Source organism: Patella vulgata, chromosome 6 (assembly GCF_932274485.2).
Source record: "Patella vulgata chromosome 6, xgPatVulg1.2, whole genome shotgun sequence".
Taxonomy (NCBI): domain Eukaryota; kingdom Metazoa; phylum Mollusca; class Gastropoda; family Patellidae; genus Patella; species Patella vulgata.
The window spans coordinates 16,617,778-16,640,887 of record NC_065884.2 but is presented as its reverse complement, the minus strand read 5'-3'; the positions used below and the strand labels follow the sequence as shown (position 1 = coordinate 16,640,887).

General features: G+C 36.8%; 1 long non-coding RNA gene across 1 annotated transcript; it reads left to right on the top strand.

The window, feature by feature from the left end:
* The first annotated feature begins 15,173 nt into the window (after nucleotides 1–15,173).
* LOC126823691 (uncharacterized) lies at nucleotides 15,174–20,654 on the top strand. Its single transcript, XR_007681258.2, has 8 exons — nucleotides 15,174–15,375; nucleotides 15,823–15,950; nucleotides 16,169–16,210; nucleotides 17,122–17,184; nucleotides 17,746–17,860; nucleotides 18,426–18,550; nucleotides 19,373–19,402; nucleotides 20,387–20,654. It is a non-coding gene; the product is annotated as an uncharacterized LOC126823691 (long non-coding RNA).
* Nucleotides 20,655–23,110: the final 2,456 nt, after the last annotated feature.

The window sequence follows — 23,110 nt, the reverse complement described above, 5'->3', positions numbered from 1 at the left end:
ACTGAATGCTGGGATTTCCATTTTGCGCTAGGTGTTGGGAATATTCATGATTATAGGGCGAAGTATCAGACAATAAAAAGAATTAGGGTGTTCGCCTACTAAAATTACGCCACTGCCTATAGGTTACTTTGATCAGCCCTAGCAAAAAATCAACCCCTTTCAATACTTGTATCAGATGGTCATCAGATTAAGATCATCAGCATGTTAACAAAAATGGTATAGGCCAAGAAACGTCACGGACTGAACATGTCAATGGAGAGAGAATTACTAGTCTGACTCCTGATAATTGAAATCACGGTCGTAGAGAAGTGGCCAACCCCGAACAGACAAATGGCAGTGGCTATTAGTCACGGACACCCATAGACAAGTATACTGTGTATGTTAAATAAATTTATTTAACGTCCGCTTCCACTGTGGTGATATCGCAGACAATAACATGTTATATATACACAGTGAAGTCATTTACAATGTGATTAGTAAAAAAGGATTTAAAGGGATTAATAAATGTTAATATGTACAGAGCAAAACATAAAGTGACGGGACGAGACGTAATATAACAAGTGCTAGAAGAGGAGTAGTCTTGGCCACCCAGAACCGCCTAGTCTTCAACGTACGGAGGGTCTGGGAACGTTGTCAATATTTGACGAAAAGTTTCATTGCCCATGCGTTAACGGGAGTTTTTTTTATGTGGTTAATTATCCAGTATTTTTGGCCAAGTCTAGTAAATCCCACAACTCTTGCATTAATATAAACAAACGTGAATCGTGACGTCGAATTAGGATAAATTAAAAAAACCCATAAATATAGCCCATGGAGAGATAAATTTTATAATAAAAAAAATTAATATTATTTGATATTGAACTGGCAAGGCAATCAAATGGATTTTCTAAAATGACATTCTTAAATTAATTTCATGGGCGTCACCATCTTGTTTTAGGCCTAGTTACTTCCCTTTGACTTTGTTTATGATAATGTAAAATACCGGATAATCTAGTCAATGACCTATTATTCTCAAATGTTGATAACGCATCCAGTCAGACTAATATTCGTAGAATATTTTTCTGGATGATAGATACTAGAAAAGGAGGCGCGAATAGAGACAGACATTTTACAAACAGCCATACATTGTACAGCACAACACAAACATTTTATAGAACAGATATGATTGTGGACGAATATTTAGACAATTGCAAATAGAATGTACATATATTTATACAAGTCATTTCTGCGGTCTGGTCGATTTGTCCGGTTGAATGGCTGAGCGGTGCAACTCTTCCTTTGGGCTTATTGGTGAGTGTAGGGCCTGGTCCATTCTTCCTTTCATTTTTTTTCTTCTTGTCAGGTATGTTAGTTGATTCATCTTCATTTATGTTGTTCGTTCCTTTTGTTATTGGTTCTCTGAAGGAGGTATCCAGCACCTGAAAAAAAAATGCTGATTTCACTGAGGATTTAATAGGTGGAAGCGTAAATGAGGAGATGCGTAAAATTTATTATTATGTGTTATTTATTTTCAGCGTCTGTTAATAGTCAAGCTGTTGACATTTGCCAAACACAAAATCCTGCCTATGACTGCTACGTAACAGTCACTCAAAAGATTTCTGAAGCTAACCAAAATTTGGTCCTGTACTGCACGTAGGTTAATATTGCTTTTTTTCATTGATTCATGTTGGCTGAGTACGAAGTTTCGTGTGTACGAAGTGTCATAACTCATACACCCATATTCAGGCGGTGTTCACGATCACGTACAATCATATGTTAAATGTGTCGTGACTGATAGCAACACAGAAAACTTCAAAACGGCTTTTCCTTAGTAATTATTTAATTGCCCGACCTTTTGATGAACGTAGCTGTCTACTATGTCGTTATGTGAATTAAATGTTCCTGTGTCTGTCTGTCCGGCTAGCTCAATATAAATGCCTTCATGGCTGAGCAGAGATTAATAAGTTGATTGGTCGATTCTGTGTGATTCGACAACTTAGTTGCCAAAGCGTGATGAAACTTGGTTTATAGCGTCACTAAATAAAAAAAAAACACATTTGCTATGTTCAATAATGAGATAAATTCAGTTAATTAGCGTGTTCGCCCTGTTAAAGGGCGATATTGGTGTCAGTCATTATCTACAAAAGCAAGTGACGAAAACACAGAAGGCACACATAGAAAAATGGTGCAAAATATCCCGGTTGGAACTGACTGGCATAAAACACTATCTCATTCATTCATATTGGAAAAACCCGTCTCCAGCCCCAGTATCATTGTAGTGCACCGAAACCAGGTAATAAAAAGAAAGAAGAGTAGGGGTGTCATCATCTCCCAAAAGAGCACACAGACTCATCAACCATATTTCCAATCACTATCACATGACAGATAATCCACGAATACCTTTTAAACACAGAGATACCGACCAAGAGAGAGAGAGCGATGTAAAACAAAGGTGGACATAAAATATCACCATTTACAACATCTCGAACATGGGCATTTTCTGCTTAGGCTAACTGTAAATAAGGAGTTTGATTGCTCTATGCTTTACAAAAATATAAATTGCAGATGACTTCTATGTATCATGTGTCTCTTTGTTGGTGGCGGGGGTTGGATGGCCTAATGGTTAGCTCGTGCGCGCTGTATTATAAGGTCTGTCATTGACTCAACTGGCGGGGTTTCGATTCCCCAGTTGTACGTGACAAGGAGTAGGGTGGCCAGTCCAACCTCGTGGGTTTTCTCCGGGTCCTCCGATTTCCTCCCACTGCTAAAGACCCCTACGCACAAGCGAATTATTGAAATAAAAATTGAACATGTGTTAGTCCAGAAATGACCTAGTTTGTGTCGAGTGGAGGTCAAACCCCATATCGTTCACATAAGAATTCATACATTTTGTAACTTATATTTTATGAGTTGACGCATCCGGGTCGGGATTTCAAATTTTTAACAGAGATTAATTCAAAATGAATCCAGATTCGAATTTATGTGGATCAATCACAACCTACTAGACCCCCCCCCCCCCCACCCCCCCCAAAAAAAAAAAACAAAAAAAAAAAACCAAACAAATATATATATATATATATATATATATATAAATATATATATATATAAAAAACTAAAGCACACCCCCCCCCAAAAAAAAAAAAAACCAACAAAAAAACAAAACAAAACAAAAACAAAAAACAAACCGTACTTATTTTTCAGAGCTGTAAAGGAATATATTGAATGCAATGAACAAGTTGCTTGTAATTGTTCACTTGGAAATGATCGTTCAATACTGCAAGAAATCACTACGTATGTCGAACTTTTCGACAGAAATGGATGTACTGCGGGTAAGAACAATATTCATTACTGATATTAAAATTTAACTTATAAGCCTGTAAATTGATGACCTACAATTAATGTCATTTTGAAGATAATTATCAGTTAAAACAGCAATGGTTGCCATCAAGGTAAGAACAAAATTCCTAACTGATTTTAAAATTTAACTTATAAGTCTGTAAGCTACACCTAACGTCATGTTAATGGGGTGATGATTACCTGTAATTATTTTAAGCGAAAAGGCTGTTAATATAAGTGACTTGAAAGTACATTCATCAACGTCTCGATGCGCCATTCTAATATTTGGAAAGATTAATCTCTAACAGGAATATCGATCCAAAAATGGTTCAGTTTCGTGCAGTATGTACAAAGTTATGTAGAATTGAAATTCTATCGATCTATGTTATATATATATAAGCCCGCCGTCATTTTGTTGTGAGCGAACAAAAATGATAAGACCTTTTTTTTAAATCAGATTGACACCTCATCGGGAGGTTATCTATCGCTGTTATTTGAATTATATTTTCTTGATTAAATGTTAAATAATCAATCGGAGTAAATTTTAGCGTGGATTAAACCGAGGGAAATTTGATATTTTACCGAAAAATAGGAAAGACCCATCATTACTTTAAGTGTAAGATCAATTACAATTCTCAGGTTATGCAAGGTACATTAATTAAAAGCGAGGCTGTTGGAGGAAATCGATGTAAAACAAAGGTCCGGAGGGATGTTTTATCTTGCATACGAACGATCCAAAAATGTAGTAAAGATGAAGGAAAATTGCCGGCATAGGTTTGTATTGTTATATAATGAATTGTGTTTTATGCTTTTAGCCTTGGGCAAAGACCTGGTGACTGACCCCGGTATTAATTGTGCCGGTAAGATACATATTTACATTATAGGATATTCAATGCGCCATAAAAATCGAACTAGATTCATAAGTGGCACTTCTAAATAAATATAAGCTATTTGCGTCAATATGTCCATGAAATGGGGCTAAACGTCCTACTTTCGTGCACGCCACCGTATACACGGGATCTCGGTTTTTTGTTCTATCTGTCCTGCACCACTGAAAAGGTTAGTCACGCCAGAAATTCGGAAGGAACAACAATATCAACCGTTCGGTTGGGTAAGTGCGGCGCCTAGTTTATCCTAGAAAATCGGAGCAGCGGTGGCTCACAGGTTAAAGGGCTGGCACTCTAACAAAGGGGTCTCGGGTTCGCTTCTGGTGTTGGCCGCTTTTCCCCGGTGGTTTCCCCTTGTCAGGGATGCGGGAAGGGGGGTCTGGCAAGGACGACACACCCGAGGTCACGTGTACACATTGGCGTGCACATAAAAGAACCCTTGCCAGTTAGAATTTGGATACATCACACTATCATCAAAACATTGGCCAATATTTACCATGAGACATGGTTCACTAGATAAGACATTATTCAACAAAATTTGCAGGATCCCATACACCAGCTGCCAGTGTTGATACTACGGCGAGGGGTCAACGTGGCTTCATCAGTGTTGATACTGTTTGCTATTCCTTGCTCTGAAAGACTGGCTGCCATACGGCTTTATGGTGGACACAACATCACCAAGACCCACACGCTTGCTTAAAGGCATACAACAGTTTGTGAACCAAAACAACAAGACACTTCTTTAACCGATCGAGCATCTCCCGGAGTGCATTTCCTTTATAATGTATGCATCGTCGATTTTGATTAAAATGCAAAATAAAATTAATTTTGATTGTCATTCTATAAATAGTTTGTTGGAAGAGGTCATGTTGGGTGACCAGTGTTAGCACTATCTACCAGAAATCCGTGAATAGTATAAATCATTCCAGACCCCACAGGGGTAACGACACATAAAACTAGAATAGAACTGCAGAAAATGAAACGAAATTGTATCATGTCTGTTAACTCCTTTTCAGGCCAAGTTGCTAACGGATCTGATACTGATGCTGCTCTTAGGATTTTAGCCTATGATTCGCGTAAGTATGGTGTTTATGTCAATTGCTTCTCTTTTCATGTCCCAGGATTCTTTTGTGTGACTTTATTGGTATCAAATCAGAACCGGAAAACACTCAAATGAAACGTAGGCAGCTAATACTGTATTGTCAGTTACTTTTTAATACTTTTCAGTACCACAGGCTATTCTACTGGAAAAAAATTGTACAGGCGTACAGAAATGTTATAAGGAATTGAGCGACGCTGCTAGTACAGCCTTATATAATAAAGATCTTCGAGCTTTTTGTGTGTAAGTATGAAACTTATAAATTAACACTTGATTACTTTAATGCCTTCTCCAATACAACAGGTTATCCTATTTGACAAGAATTGTACCGGAATACTGAAATGTTATAAGGAATTAAGGTATGCTGCTGGTACCGCCTCACTTAATACAGATCATAAGGTCTGTTATTGAGTCAAGTGGTGTGCAATCGGGATTCGTTCACAATATTCAAAATACTCCGTATGTGTTTATTTATAAGTATTTTGTGTCTTTTAACATCTTGTTTGGGGATTTAAAGTCCATCATCGTGTATGTGAAGATACCATAAGCAACTATGTTACATGAATTTGGAGGAAATGATTAATTCTCAATTACTGTTTATTATGGCATTTAACACTTTTGTATTATTTTAGAGCTTTTGAAGGTTTCTTACCGTGTTTTGAGAACAGAACATGTGAATGTGGAGAGAAGACTAATAATGATTTTCTAAAGGCTGTAGGAGATGTGAGATATAGCTACAATTTTTATTGTACACTAAGTATGTACTCCTTTAGTTACCTGGAGTTGACATCTTTTTAACATACATCCACAATAACACGAGAATCGTTATTTGTCAATAATGGTTAGCGCGTGCGCTTTGTATCATAAGGCCTGGCATTGGTTTCGATTCCCCGGTTATACGTCACAAGGAGTAGGATCGACTATCCAACCTCGTGGGTTTTCTCCAGGTCCTCCGGTTTCCTCCCACTGCTAAAGACCCCTACGCGCAAGCGAATTATTGAAGTAAAATTGAACAATATGTTAGTCCCAAAATGACCTATTTTGTGTCGAGTGGACGTTAAACCTCTCTCTCTGCCCCTCCCCATCTCTCTCTCCCTCTCTCTCTCTCTCTCTCTTATTACTTGCATGGTAAACCATAAAATAATAATATAAAAAATGCCGACACAGACTGATTTCAGCACTGGTTTAATAACATTTTAAAGTACTTTTCACCCGTCTTGGGGCTATTCATTATTAATGTCATTGCATAGAGACGGACAGCATACTACAATTTACACATATTTACATAGTAACACTGTGGTTTTATTTGAGTATAGCTACCATTGTCTGGGGTTACATAGTGTATAGGTAACTAACAGAAAACATGTATGCACGTGTGTTAATCTGTTGTATAATGGGTTCAATTTAGGAACGATGAGTGGAAAATAATCCTGGGATAGATTAAGAAAATTAATGAAATTAATGGCCCATTGTTACTTATTGACTACTAAGTCGAGGAACGTATTTTTTAATAAAATGGTTTTCCATTATTTATTTTTTTGATGACTGATTCCAAATGTGTTATCCAGTCTTTTTGTGTCTGTTTTTATTATATCAAATAAAAACAAAAACGTGTCACATTACGAAGCAATTGAAGTCATATAATGTTCCTTTTTCACCGACCATAGTCTCTTTGACAATGATCATTAAATGAAAATGGTATCTGATGTAATCTTCCACTGGATCCTCTATTCTACATTAAAGGAGCTTATGCGCCATGCAATGTGCTATGAGGTAACTTATTGCTAGGACAACTATGTTTCCGCCCATTCTTCACTCAGTTCCAACTTTCAAGTGTTCTTTTACAAGCATGCCAATATTAGTAAACATTGGTTTATCGCCCCACCCAAAGACTGTCAAAGGGAAACCAGTAAAGAAATACATTTTGGTTCCACTTGATCCATAGTGTTGTATGAACAGATGAATGTGTCAGTCTTGTTTTGAAAATACAGACGGACTTCGATTCTTTTATATGTGTATGGTTAGGTACATACAACGGATACAGTCTGTTTTAGAATTGGCAATGAGTCAATGAGTGAAAACGAAATGATGTATATATTTACAAACTTCAAGACAATATCTTCTGTAGCAACTATTAATGTTTTAAGATGGCTATTTCCCATATCATCTTTCTGTTAAATCATAAAGGGATAATATTGTGGTAATATTTACCTCCAATGACCACATTGTATGAATTTCACGTGCACAAGATAAGCAGTTGATACTTGGCGATAATCTTTATAGTTGGTGTGGATGTGCAACATATTTATGCGGTTGTTTTTCGAAATAGGAAATCTGTTGCTATCTACTAATTGTGACTACACACGTCTTATTTCAGTCACTGGTGGGGTATTTTATAGAGATGGAATACAATGTGCGGGTGAGTTTATCATCATCATCATCATCATCATCATATTGACTGGACCAGGACATACCTAGCTACACATGTCGTACTGTTAAACTGTGTTTAACGCTACAACTGATACAATCTAAAACTCCTTACGCATGTACAAATAGGTTCAAACGCACAATTGTCAACATATGTCATAATAGTTTGTATTGACATAGGTAATTCTATCACAAATAGTGAAGACTGAACCACTAAAATATATATTGAACAGTTTTTCTTTGTGGTAATGCGTTCTACATTTTCAAAGCGACATTTCTTTTAATGTAAGCCGCCATGACACCAGCCAGATAAAATCTCTCCAAATTTCGCGTAACAATTGGGTTGCATCAAATCATATCATTATGCGGTAAGACTTCACCTGCACAGTACAGTTTGGGGTCAGTTTATGTGTAAATTAAGGGGGCTATCAACTTTTTGTAGTCATTTGATTAAAAAAACTTGCGCAAAGGAACTCCGTAGGACGAGCCACTACTGTGGCTGGAGTAAGGCGGAAGACATCAGTAGTAGAGCCATTTCTAGGATATACCTTGCAGTGTTTGAAAAAATAGTAATTGACATCAGTGGGATGGCTTTATTGTGGGGAGGCTCGAGGTTCCATTTTCCCTCTTTAAACATTAGTATTATAGTCATCCTCAAAGTCTGCATCATCTTCTACTTCACTGTCACCAAAAAAAAGTATTAATTTACTCATCATCACTTTTTGAATTTGAATCCCGATACATTGAGTTGTTTGGAATTCGGCTATCCCAAGTGTAGATAGAAACAGTATTTTTATACGCCCACATTTTCATGTGGACGTATTATGCCGTCGCCCCTGTCCGTCCGGACGCCCGTCCGTCCACAATTGTTTGTGGACTCTCTACAGGTCACAATTCTTATCCGATTTTGACGAAACTTGAAATATAGGTTTATCCCCAAAAGATCTCGGCTGCTTTCGATATTGGCATGTATCGGATCGAAACTTCATGGATTATGGCCCCTGATTGTACGAAAAATCACGTTTTTAGCTTGTGGACCCTATAGAGGTCACCATTTTTTTCCGATTTTTTTAAAACTTGAAATGTAAGTTTATAACCCAAAGATCTCGGTTCCTTTCGATATTCGCGCATATCGGACCGTAACTTCCTGAATTATAGCCCCTGATTGTACGAAAAATCGCGTTTTAGCTTGTGGACGCTATAGAGGTCATAATTGTTATCCGATTTAAAAAAAGTATTATTATTTCACCGTTACACCCTAAGGGAGGTTGAGTTCGAATTTCGTGAAAATCGGCCCAAAATTCACAGACAAAATGGCCGCCGTTCGTTCTCAAATAGCGTAAAAATATGGTATATCAAGGTTGTGTACCCTATAGAGGTCACAGTTTTTATCCGATTTTGTTGAAAATTAAAATGTAAGTTTATAACCCAAAGATCTCGGTTCCTTTCGATATTCGCGCATATCGGAATGTAACTTCCTGAATTATGGCCCCTGATTGTACGAAAAATCATGTTTTTAGCTTGTGGACCCTATAGAGGTCATAATTTTTATCCGATTTAAAAAAACGTATTATTATTTCACCGTTACACCCTAAGGAAGGTTGAGTTCGAATTTCGTGAAAATGGCCCAAAATTGACAGACAAAATGGCCGCCGTTCGTTCTCAAATAGCGTAAAAATATTGTATATCAAGGTTGTGGACCCTATAGAGGTCACAATTTTTATCCGAATTTTTTGAAACTTGAAATGTAAGTTTATAACCCAAAGATCTCGGTTCCTTTCGATCTTCGCGCATATCGGATCGTAACTTCCTGAATTATGGCACCTGATTGTACGAAAAATCGCGTTTTTAGCTTGTGGACCCTATAGAGGTCATAATTTTTATCCGATTTAAAAAAACGTATTATTATATCACCGTTACACCCTAAGGAAGGTTGAGTTCGAATTTCGTGAAAATCGGCCCAAAATTGACAGACAAAATGGCCGCCGTTCGTTCTCAAATAGCGTAAAAATATGGTATATCAAGGTTGTGGACCCTATAGAGGTCACAATTTTTATCCGATTTTGTTGAAACTTGAAATGTAAGTTTATTACACAACGATCTCAGTTCCTTTCGATATTCGCTCATATTGAATTGTAATTTCCTGAATTATGGCCCTTGATAGTAGGAAAAATCACTTTCTTGTTAGCTTGTTCTCTATCCATCTCTCGAAATTGTGGGCGTATCCTGCCTGGCAGCCGCTGGTTAATCAATATGTGGGTCTCCATCATCTTCACTTGTAAATATAGGTGACGCTCCAGAAAGTGTCTGTAAAGAAGAAAATCCTATATTCGATTGTTTTGCAACCTTCCAAACAGAGGTTTCAGGCAATCTTGGAAATAATGGAGTAGTTTGTCCGTAAGTTACGACTTTTACCTATAAAATGCATAAAATACGTAACTGATTGAGCTGTACGACTTTTACCTATAAAATGCATAAAATACGATAATACTATATGGACTAGGAACAGAGCATTACGTCATCACCGCCATCATTGAATTGCGCCGCCATATCGAATTCGACCAATTGATGGTCTCCCGTACTAGAATTGGCGGGGGATTTGCCTTTTCTCGAAGAGCGCCCCCTCACAAAGAACAAAACGCTTGCCCCTCCTCCACCCCCCCCCCCCCACACACACACAGCTTAATTCAATAATTTGTGAATATATCTTGTTCAGAATAACCGCTCGATGTTTTAATTATGGATTCTGTCAATTCAACTTCTAATTTCATTACTTGTTAAATTGAAAAGATTCCCGGATTCTACGGTATACATATAAATATACTGAATATAAACTATGGGTTCTAACTCCAAGATAAAAATAACTAGGTTTACTTCCTTGAACCATTGATACCACTTCTCATTTGAGGAGTTCGCATAGCCAAACCACTTCATTTGTACTTATTACTTATTGAATTCCTTCTAGAGCATTCCGTAATTACGTCAACTGCACAGAGGGCGTGGCCTGTCTATGTGGATTAAGAACATCTGCAACAATCCTTCAAGAAATAACCATTGCTCATGGACGTTACGACAGTTTGGGCTGCGAAGCCGGTAAATATGTTCTTACTGATTTTAATATGTAATATTTCCCAATCTGAGGCGCAAATGATTTGTAATTAAAGGAGACGCGTCCCATATGTATTTTAGTGGATAAAACTGGTCTATGGGAGTTTTGAGCGACTATCTGAAGGTCTGCGATGCACACTGTAAGCTTTGACGAGGCATTGGCCGAACGTGAACCCCGAAATTCCATGCTATGAATTCATTCATTAAAGATAATGTTTCCTTAATCTAGTGATCATGCATTCCCAAACACCTCTTTATTTTGATTTGAAATCTTTTAAGAAAGTTAATACACTCTACCTGTCACATTCTGGCGTTTGGTGTACTTTAATTTACGCCCTTTGAAATTTGGGACAGCTTCTTTAAGCTTAATAAACTATACTGTCATACTCTGGCGGTTGGTTTACTTTAATTTACGCCCCTTGAAACCTGGGACGGCTTCTTTACGCTCAAAGCCCAAAATCGCCCTTGCTGTGTAATGTGATCCAAGTCTGTTAAAATATTTTGTTTTTCTTTGTGGATGTATATAAGATTTAAACATCATCTGTTATTATTGCAGTAAGCGGTAAATTAGAAAGAGTAGCCGGAATTCAATGTCCAGGTATTATCCTATTGTTATTTTAAAACTTTATCACATAGATCTTGCCTCTGTCTTTCAAAGTTAGTTCATATTATCCAAGATCTTTTGATCCTTGACATAAGTGATGAGCATCATCTGAATTGGACATTAATAGTAGTTACACACACTTTGACATCTGGCATGATAATTCAGCTATATGACTAAACCTAGTCAAACATGGCACCAAAAGAAAAGCTTTGCTCCTTGGAAATGGTTAGTTAGTAAATGTTCAAATAACGAATAACAGACATGGAATGGACGATAAACCGTTACGATAAGTCTCGATTATCCATTTTTACGGTAAGCGCATCAACAGCCAAACGTATTTAAATCTACTTAATATCGGAGCCATCCGATGGCATCGAGAGTTGATTATGGTCTAATAATTTAAGGCCTATAATAAGCTGATTTAGCTCTCGCATAATGCCTGTTTCGTTATTTGAATTTGAAATTATCGCAATTTTAATCGTTTATTTAAGCTGGTTCTTTTGGCAATGGCAGTTCAACAGATGAAATCTTAACATCTCTAGGATTATTAGAGGGTACGATAAAATACGTTTAATTTAAGATATTGTAATTTGATTGTTTTATTTGTTGTTTCTTAATACATATTTATTGTCCCAATAACTAGTCCTTTCAAAGGCTATACACTATCATGTCGGTTCAGACCTTGTTCACTTGTCTACTTAATCACGTAATTTGATTGTTCCCTGGTTGCCTAGTATTTGAGAGATATTTATCCTATCCCATGCACCCCACCCTTTTAAGCGACAAACCCTAATAAATAGTTGCGGCTTAGTATTTGAGAGACAACTGTTCCATTCCATGTGCCTCACCCCAGCTCCTTAAGCGTTATACCCTAACAGATATATGCTGTGTGCCCGTTAGTATTTGGGTGATATTTATTCTATTCCATGCCCCCTCCCTTAAGCATTAATCGTCAACAAATATTTGCCCGTTAGTATTTAAGAGATAACTATTCTATCGTTGGCAGTACCTCGTTGATTAAAGGAACATAGTGCGACATTTTAGGTGGTGTTGGGGGGGGGGGGGGCATTTGGATACAAACGGTTGTATGTAGCCCAAACATTACCTTTCAACTTATAAGCCGAAAAGTCGTCAATATGACTAGCTAGTCACAAGCGCCATAATATCCCTACAAAGACTCCTTGCTCCTAGCAATTGAAAGGTACACATTTATGTTGTGGAATTGTGACTTCTAAATCTTCATTAAATCACCATATTTTAACGAAATATGGTGTTTTATTTCTTCTCGATTATCCATGAATTTAATTCCTGACCCGAGTAGTCCATTAACAAATTCCATATATATATGTACTCTTTTAGCTACTGCTGCTATTGCTAACATTGGTAGGTGTCCAGATTCAGAAGCATGTTATAGACAATATGATGTTGCTGCAGCTAAAGCATTACATGAGAAAGATATTGTGGCTTTTTGTCAGTAAGTATGATTTACTTAATCGTCAGTAAAGTTGACACACTAACCGATGCCACCATTTCTATTTAGCTCACCTTTTTCTTTACACGTCTAAATGCTTGTTCGTAGATCGATTGGTCGACACACACTTTGCTTGCTTCACTTTATAGAGGTCAATTCTTCCGCAATTTTAATCAACTCTTCTGCATTTGTCAGCATTAGGATATAGGCTGTGCCTTTCGATTTTTAGCGTTTCAGCTAAAACAGTTTACTAATTATGGGCCCTGACGTTTCTCATTTTACATTACCGGACTAATTTGCAGATTTCAATTATTCGCCGATTTTAGAGATTGTGCGAGAGCAGTTTCTGAATTAGGCCGTTGACTCATTATTATTGTTGATATAGCTATAGATTACGTACTGTACTGATTTTCTGGATGTGTCGTATTAGGATAAAGATAGCCCACGTTGATTTTGGGCGTATTCGCGAAATTTTTTCCAGTAACGAGAGACGTTGCGTTTTATTACTTCTATTTACTAAATGTAGCAAAAAATACTATACTTGCTAGCCAACCAGTGAAATAAACAAAAATAAAGAATATAAGTTCAGAGTAATCTACCCATGTATTTAGAGGATGGGTAAGAATATTGGTTCTGCATTATATCTACCCCCCCACACCTATTAAACCGCATTGAAAATAAAATTCTCAGCCAATTTTAAATGTAAAAAGTGTCCGAAAAGTCCCAAGGTTTGTTTGGGGTTAGGAACCAACCGAAAAGGCGCATATTTTGGACTTTGCCTCGCTCGACCACCAAATTGAGAGAAGTTTAGGACAGAATGTGTTATGTTCTCGCGTTCAGCTATATTTTTTATCACCATGCGTCGAACCCTATCATAACCACACCCCACCGCTTAATCCGCCTCTAAAATAAATGAGTTATAATCTTTTTCCTTTTTTTTTTCAAGAGCTGAGAGTGCATATATCCATTGCTGGGAACAAGCATTATGTAAATGTCATCTATATTATGATGCGGGCTATCAGGAATGGTTATTAGGATTTAAGTCATACCATGTACGGTTATGTCCAGCAGGTAATATTCATGTTTATTATTATTCTAAAGTTTCCCTGTGGTCAAATATTTCGATAGCCCTTTCCCATTTATCTATCAATTTATGTGTCTTTCTCGGACCACAATTATGGAATAGGAATTATAAACAAAAAGCAGATTTGTGTTACGGGGTTCTGTAACTCATTTAAGGAATTTTATTCTGCAATCGTATAAGTAACTTGATTTTCGTGGCAAATATATAGACATTGTTAACCAGGAGCTACGGTGCTAGTTGACTAAAGTTCTGTCTACCATTCCAACCTGATGTAACTTTTTTACTAAATCTTCTGAATGACTGACTGGCCGGACGTTTATTTGTAAGTCTATTGAAAGGTCAGTATGCTGCATGTAAACACTGGCCCAGAACGTGCTTTTGGCAAAAAATGTTTTAGATCTAAATTGAGTGACCAGAAAAATAAACGAAACGAAAATAATATGCACCTTTAATTAGAAAATAATATGTACCTTTAATTAGAATGGGCAGCCTAATGTTCATGAATATCTATATATTTATTTCCTCTAGATGTAACTATGAATGCAACATATATATGTGGTAAGTATAATATTATTTATTATTTTTATTCAATTTATAATGGTTTCAATATAATAACCTATATCTAAAATCAAAAGGATTGTACAACAAAATTAGCAGTCCGACTTGACAAAATGTCAGTAGCAACTGATCTTGTATCGAACATTTTTAACTTTGTTGAGGCCAAGTATATAAATAAATATACAGCAATAGACGTATATGTGTCGCACCAAATCCCGAAATTGTGCCCTATTTCAAGATATGTTAATTAATGTCAACTACAGAATGTAAAGAAATCCAGGCATGTTAAATGTCACCTGCATAATTACCAAATTTTTATGTTAAAAGCTAAAAGATCTTTTTAGTTTAACATTTTCAGTTAATTATTTGTATATTCGATTAAATATTCTGGACTCAAGGACAGTTGAAAAAACCCCACAGCATTCGTCAATTCAATAACAAAACTGATATTTCTCACAGAAAATGTGTATTGTGACTGACAGAACTCGATTCCGCGTTACTCAGCTTCAAGTCCATGTATTCTGAATGGTCCGTGGTCACAATCGATCACACCTTTAGGTAACAAGATAAACCACTACGTCGAGTGTCGATATGTTGCAATGATTTCATCTCACGGGGAATCTAACGTATTGGTCAGTGGTGTGTAGATATATTGGCAATCACGTTTTATTCTGTTTTTATGTTTTGTTACGGATGTACTTTTTATGTGTACTATACTATTAATGTAGATGCGTGCCGAGAAAATAACCCTATTGGCGACTGTTACAAAACCTTTGAAGCCGCTGTTTTACCTAATTTTGAAAACAAGGCAGCAGTTTGTCCGTAAGTTGCATTAACATTTTTAATTGGCCTCACATATAACCATCATGCTCCGGTTTGCTGGAGACCTTCCAGTAGAATTGGACCTAACATATTAGATAACCCTCTCGCAGACCCACCCATTCGATATACATATAGTTTAAATATAAACTGGCGACTCAGATATGGATTAGAATCTGTTTGATTTATTAATAAAGTTATGAACTTTTGTACAAATAAAAAGTGTTAATTTTAAGGCTGTGGGATGTTAGCCATTCAAATATTTTTTATATTTTTAAAACGATATCTTTCTAGCGTTTATATATATTCTCGGTCTATTTAAAACAGATGCCAATTTCGTTTCGTTTCTAATTTTAAATGTACAAATCAGAAAAGAATAAACGAAATGAACTTGAATTAGATTGCTATATTATTATTACAATGAATTGTATCCATTTAACGTGTTTTCAGAGCATACAGAAATTATATCAACTGTACAGAGGGTGTGGCCTGTTTGTGTGGGTTGAAAACATCCTCAGTAATCCTTCAAGGAGTAACGTTTGCTCATGGAAATTACAATGATATAGGTTGTGAAGCGGGTAAATACAATGCAATATATAATATTTGAAAATGGTTATTCATTACTATATTTCTACCAGCCTATTTGAATTATTGGCCAAATGGCATAATATCAAAAATAGTCTAATTGTATGTTAAATCGATTATATCTGACTTTAACTCGAGCCATCAATAGGTTTAGTAGATGTTATATATTAATAGGCCTCTGAAAGTTGTATTTTATCGGTTGTATTTTCAGTAAGTGGTAAATTAGAAAGAGTAGCAGGGATTCAATGTCCAGGTATTATCTTATATATGTTTTAAAACCTGAAAGCGCGAGACGCCTAATAATCATTTTCCGTATTTAAATCTAACACAGAAGGACTTAAAACCCAAACATTTAAAACAAAAATGTAGGTTTGATGTCATCTTGAATTTTGGATAGAAATCGAGATTGTTACAAGATTCCATTTTGAACTTTATATTTGTGGATTGAAATGAAAAATGGCCATAACTTCCGATCGGATTGATCGTGTTTGAAGTATGAACCAGTATATTATTTGATAACTCGATGTTGTATTGTGCAAGCCTAAAAGTCTGTTTTTGTCTTAATCGATCGGAAAGATTGTGCCCCTAACATAAATTAATTATGACAGTCGCCTTCGGAAATCGGATGAAAACATACCCCGTTAGACGATAAACAGACCAGGGAAATATATAGTAAAATTGGCTATTGGACCACAAGAAAATCAAAAGTAGACTGTGTCGCAGACTCGTTGGAAGAACCCGGACAAGAGGTAGTTGACACACACAGTGGTCATCTGGGTGACAGAGGCGGAAGCAGAGGCGGATCCAGGACAGGATTTAGGACAGGATGGGCACTCAAAGCACGAGAAAATAATATAGACATTATGTGATATCAATGTGTATGTATATACGCCAAAATGACGATAAAGACCATGCGGGAGGGGGGGGGGGGAGACATTGTCTGAGGAACATGACCCCCCCCCCCCCCTGCAAAAATTCCTGGATCCTCCCCTGGGAAGCACATAGACGACAATTTGCTTTGCACATGCAATACGCTATATGAATAAGTTATATTATTATGAAATATCATTCTTGAAACCATTTCGTACGTGTATGTTTCTTTAGTTACGTACATTATAATTGCTTATATATTGCATACAATTGATCATACATTGTTTTCTTCAGCTGGCTATCCATCATCTGGGAATACATCAGATGAAATTCTAACAACCCTTGGTCTGTTGGACGGTATGATAAAATACTTTAATTGTATCTTATGTCCGTAGTTGTTTTGGGACACTGTAAATTAATTTCTAAAGGGGTGGGGATTAACGTGTGCGCTTTAGAATGGTTTCGATTCCAAGCGTGCACACAACAAGTAATTGGGTCGCCCGCAAATCCTCATAGGTTTCTTCCGAGTCGTCCAATTTCCTCGCAGTGCTAAATGCAAGCGAATTATTGGAATAATGTTATTCCCGAAATGACCTGATTTGTGTCGATTGGACGTTAAATGCTATTTCACGCTGTAGACGTTCTATCTCCATAGAATAACACCGAAATAAAACTGATTCTTGCTGTTCGAATGTTATTGCATAAATAGAAGTCCCAAATTCGTCGATTTCATTGAATATACTGTATCTTGTAGTATTATTGTATGCTAATTGTCCTGTGACCTCCAGTTACCAAGATCTTATATTTATTGAACAATCGCGGTGGCTATCTGATTGCTGTCTTAAATCCTTTTTTAGTTTCGAGCTATAGATTGTGTCTTGTTTGTAGATTGAACTTTTCACTTATCATATATTCAAGCTCCTGTTGTCATTGGTCATATCGGCAAGTGTCCGGCTTCAGAAGATTGTTACAAAAAGGCTGATAACACTACAGCTAAAGCACTGCACGAAAAAGATGCCCCTGCTCTTTGTCAGTAAGTAAATTTTACACTTTTTAAAGAGGGTGGCACATTTTATTGTTTTCTCCAATAGGTGTAACAATACAAAATTATATAGTAAGCATGCGATGCTATTTAACACCCACGCCACATCTGACAACAGGGAACGAAACCACGACCACGGACCGTATGGGTTAGCTAGAGCTCAAAGCGCGACACTCAATCTAGACCCCCCTCCCCAATCTCCTTAACAGTTAAAGGTCGTCATCGCCATTTATGGCTCATGCACCGACAAATCTAATATGCTTCGCAGTGAACAGTCTGAAATGGTTCCACAGTTTTGACCAAACAACATGACTTCATGAATATAACCATATGTTCTGGAAGGAAGGTACAGTGCAAGACATCCATACCATACAGTAAGGAATGTTCTACTACTTTAGTCGACTTGGGTTGTACGAATAAAGAGAGAATCATTTGAGTGTGCAACAGTAAAATTATATGAAGACAAATTCCTTAATGAATAAGGTTATGCTGTAGAAATTCAGTTAACCATGCGACTATTTTTCTCATGTTTTTTAAACGTTCTATTTCCTCACAGATCTCAAAGTGATTTTATCCACTGTTGGGAACAGGCATTGTGTAAATGTAATCGGTATACAGATGTAGAATATCAAAATTGGTTAACACAACAAAAGAACATTCATTTACAGTTATGTAGAGCGGGTAAGTTTTATGTTTGTAAGTCAGAATTATAGTGAGAATTGTTGTTTTGTGTTAGACAACTTGACGGATCCTACTCAAAATACCAGAGGATACAGCCCAGCTATATTTATCTCAACATTTTTTAAATCACTCTATCTGTTGGTCAGTTAGGTATGGAATCGCATTGGTTTCAATAGCCTCAAGGATATCGCGATATTAATAAGGTAATGTCTACAAAAAAAACTATGGTGATTGTTGCGATGATTTTACCCCTTGAAAGAAATTTTTCCAAGTTAATTTTAGCAACGGGCTATGTTGTGTGTCGTTTTAAATGCGTACGTTTGAGGATATTGTATACATATATATACATACAAAACCACCTAGTAATAAAATATTTCGGAAAAAAAATTGATGCGTTTTCCATGGCGCTCAGTATATTTATTACCCTATGACCCTAATTCTCGTTCATAGTTAGACATTAATGTCGATGTCCATATAAGGTTACCGTATGGTGAAATCCTTTTCATTGTTTTGTTTTGATTCTTTGTCGTATTGTAAAGTATGATATAGTCATTTTAACTTACCCCACGCACACACACACACCCACGCCACCACCACCACACCGCCACCTAGGCTCTGTGAATCGAAACTTATTTTTGTATTTATTAGTCAACTAAACAACTCTCAATGAGCTTAACATATGACACAATTATGTGGAATACAAATTACTTTGAAGTTTGTTTCTGGCCACTATCGGACGAGAATTAGCTCGTTAATATCAAGCAAAGAATCTCAATTCATTAATAGTTAAATATTCACAATTTCTATTTATATCGTTTATAGATTCCTCCATTACTGTTACCTATCAATGCGGTAAGTATTAAACATTTATTTAGGTATTGGAATCTTCTCTATGGATGTACTGAGCTGTTCCGTACTCAACATTTTTAGCCCAAAGTTAGATTAAAGAACAGTTTGATAGATTGGAATCAATTTTGTTGATATGTTTCTTGGGTGGTACTTCTTCACTTTTATTCTGTCCTATAAATCAGCTGAAAATTTAGACATTTTCACACATTTTCGAAATCTTCTTCAAATCAGTGAATGTATTTCAAATGAATTTGGTAGGTGTGTTCCTTGGGTGGTGTTTAATCTAATTTGTTCACCAGAAAAATAGGGGCTGAGACTGGGGCTACTAAAGGGGGAATAAAAAGCAGGCAGGGGTTAAAAGCTAAGATTTTACAAGCAGAATCACCAAACTGTTAAACAGCAGCAATTCGAAAGCTTTCTTTTAACACTGTATAAAATGATCTAAGGTAACGCCCATTGTCTATTGTTGTACCTGCTTACAGAAAATAGGATTTTGTTTTATCCAGATAAACTTCAAACACAATCATTTACTTATTTTATTAATAATCAACAACAGCTGTTTATAAATTTGATATTCTGGCCTAATTAACTGACCCTATCAGTGATATTTGCGGCCACTCGAATTTTTACTGCTGATCAGTTTGGCAGAATATGATACAAAAATTAAGAAAATCACCTGAAGTGAAGATGCTTTTTACGATATCCTGTAAATCCAGTTCTTTGTTTTTAATTTTGTTGACAACAATCACCGCCACCCCCGCACAATTTACAAGTACTTATTGTTTCTAACGAGGGAATTGAGTTACCCCATATGCCCGATGATTTTGAAGCAACGATCGCGCGGTTTACATGTGCAGAAGAGTTTTCGAAGTTAAAGCGAGACCAAACCTTTTATTAAGCATGCCCTTACCCCTGCTTCTATTGTCCCAGAATAGGACCTTATTGTCTGAACATAGCCATAATACTTTCTTATTAATTTTTTTTCAGACTCATCCGCCATGGCTAGTGTATCTGTGTTGAGTGTATTATTGTTTACGTTAGCCACGTTTTTGTTTTAATTTCTTAATTCCTCAAATGTCAACTTATGTTTTAATGTTAGAACCTTTCCGATGAATATTAAATTACGACATCTTTAGAATAACTAACATTTATATAAATCATAATATAGTAAACGTGATCAGTCGACCTATTAACAATCCATCCTCTGGTTTAATATTTTCCTGAAACCAATGTCAAGGCCAGTAATACGGCTATGTTTTTGTCCCCCGCCTTTCGAAGAAAGCAGGGGACTATTAAAATGGGTTCGTCCGTCTGTCTGTCTGTCTGTCTGTCTGTCTGTCTGTCCGTCTGTCTGTCCGTCACACTTTTTGGGACACAATAACTTTCTTCCTAATTGAGCTAGAATGTTCAAACTTGGTGTATGTGTTGATTAGGTCAATGCCTTGATGGAGTTCGAAGATGAGCATTTTCCGCTTAGGGTAAGCAGAGATAAGCAATTTGATTGGTTGATGCTTTGGGACACGATAACTCTCTTCCTAATTGGGCTAGAATGTTCAAACTTGGTGTATGTGTTGATTAGGTCAATGCCTTGATGGAGTTCGAAGATGAGCATTTTCCGCTTAGGGTAAGCAGAGATAAGCAATTTGATTGGTTGATGCTTTGGGACACGATAACTTTTAATTGAGCTAGAATGTTCAAACTTGGTGTATGTGTTTATTAGGTCAATGCCTTGATGGAGTTCGAAGATGAGCATTTTCCGCTTAGGGTAAGCAGAGATAAGCAATTTGATTGGTTGATACTTTGGGGCACGATAACTCTCTTCCTAATTGAGCTAGAATGTTCAAACTTGGTGTATGTGTTGATTAGGTCAATGCCTTGATGGAGTTCGAAGATGAGCATTTTCCGCTTAGGGTAAGCAGAGATAAGCAATTTGATTGGTTGATGCTTTGGGACACGATAACTTTAGTTCTAATTAAGTGAGATTGATGAAACTTGGTGTATAGTTTCATTACAGTAATACCTTGACTAAGTTTGATAATGAGCATTTTCTGCTCAGGGTAAGCAGAGCGATACGCAATTTGATTGGTCGAGACTTTGGAAAACAATAACTCTCCTACTTTGATTGTTAGATTATAAGTAAAGATATACTGTTTGATTGTTCAATACTTTGTAAAAGATAATTTGTGATAAATTTATATGTGTCCTCTAATTATTTTCCTATTTCGGCGGGGGACATCAGCCTCACTGTTGGCTTGTTGAAACTAGACATGATATAGGCTACAACGTATAAACTAGACATGATATAAGCTACAAAGTATAGATTTTCAGTCAAGATTGAAATGTACTATTTAACAGGTTATTTAGCGACCCTACCCGTCTTGACAGATTGGGTTGCTTTCCTTCACAACTTTATAATATGTTTTGTATATATTTTTTGTAACATATCAGAGATAGCATGTTCCCCAATTTCGTTTCTGTGAATACAATGATATATAAAAAATGGAGAATAGTTGTTAGCTCTTGTATTATTACAGTCTTACTCACAGGATGAGTAACGCGCTCGCGCACCAAAAGGGTTGGATTCTGATGAATGTCTTCCATTTAGTTATCTTTATGTCATCTTCGTTCTTTATTATCATCATTCAGTCGACCCTCTGAACCTCTGTATATCTTTACCCGTTTTCTGACTCCATGCAGTCTATCTCCTTTTATTTATTTTTATGCAGTCTACCTACTTTTTTTTATTTACACAGACATTTAACATAGTTACAACATAGATGTACAACGTTACAGACTGGTGTCACCAAAGGCCTTCATGTCTTCAACATCGGGGTTAATTATGATTAGGGTTAGGTCGCCCAGTACTTGACTTACTTTGTGGGTATTTTGTATAGCATCTAAAATATAACGTTCGCGTACGGTTGGATAATAATTAATGAAAGTTTATCAGTTTTAATACATGTCAATATACGCTAGATATGTGTTACTAAATAGTTTATCTGACCTCATAAAATTACCATTGGACATGTCAAACATACTGTGTGATTAAAATAATACACATGCGCCCACAGTTCTCATTTCAACAGGTTTAAGGGGCGGGCGGTTCATTGGTTGCCCATGCAAAATAATCGCCCTTTCTTTAGTGTCCTTTATTATAACTACCAGGTCCATAGCTAGCCCAAAATTGTTAGGGGGGCAAAGGCTTCTCGGGGCGCCGATGCGGTTTCTGGGGGCGCCGATGTACCTACACTTGACGGTCCACGGCGAACGGTACCGTGGACACTCCTCCCTTGGTAGGGTGCTCTCCCGCCTGAAAATGACGGATAATTTCAATGTGAACTTGATATGAACATTATAAAACTTTGAAGGAAGGAATACGACTTTAACGTACCTATAATAATTTATGAGATAAACGACAAGTTCGCAATCGGTTTAGTGTGCGACTTGTTTGAATTTTGAAGATTATCACGCCGTTTTGGCGCCAAATTTATTCTTGGGAGCCTAACCAATCTCACGCGGCATTGTAGGCGCCCCGCCAATTATATCATGGGCGCCCATGATGTCGTTGTGGGCGGCCCACCAATCTCGGCATTATGGGCGCCCCTCCGGGATGAGGCACCATACCAATTTCGAAGATTATCACGCCGTTTTAGGCAACCAATTCATTCGTTGGAATCTAACCAACCAATCTCATTGTAGGTGCCCCACCGA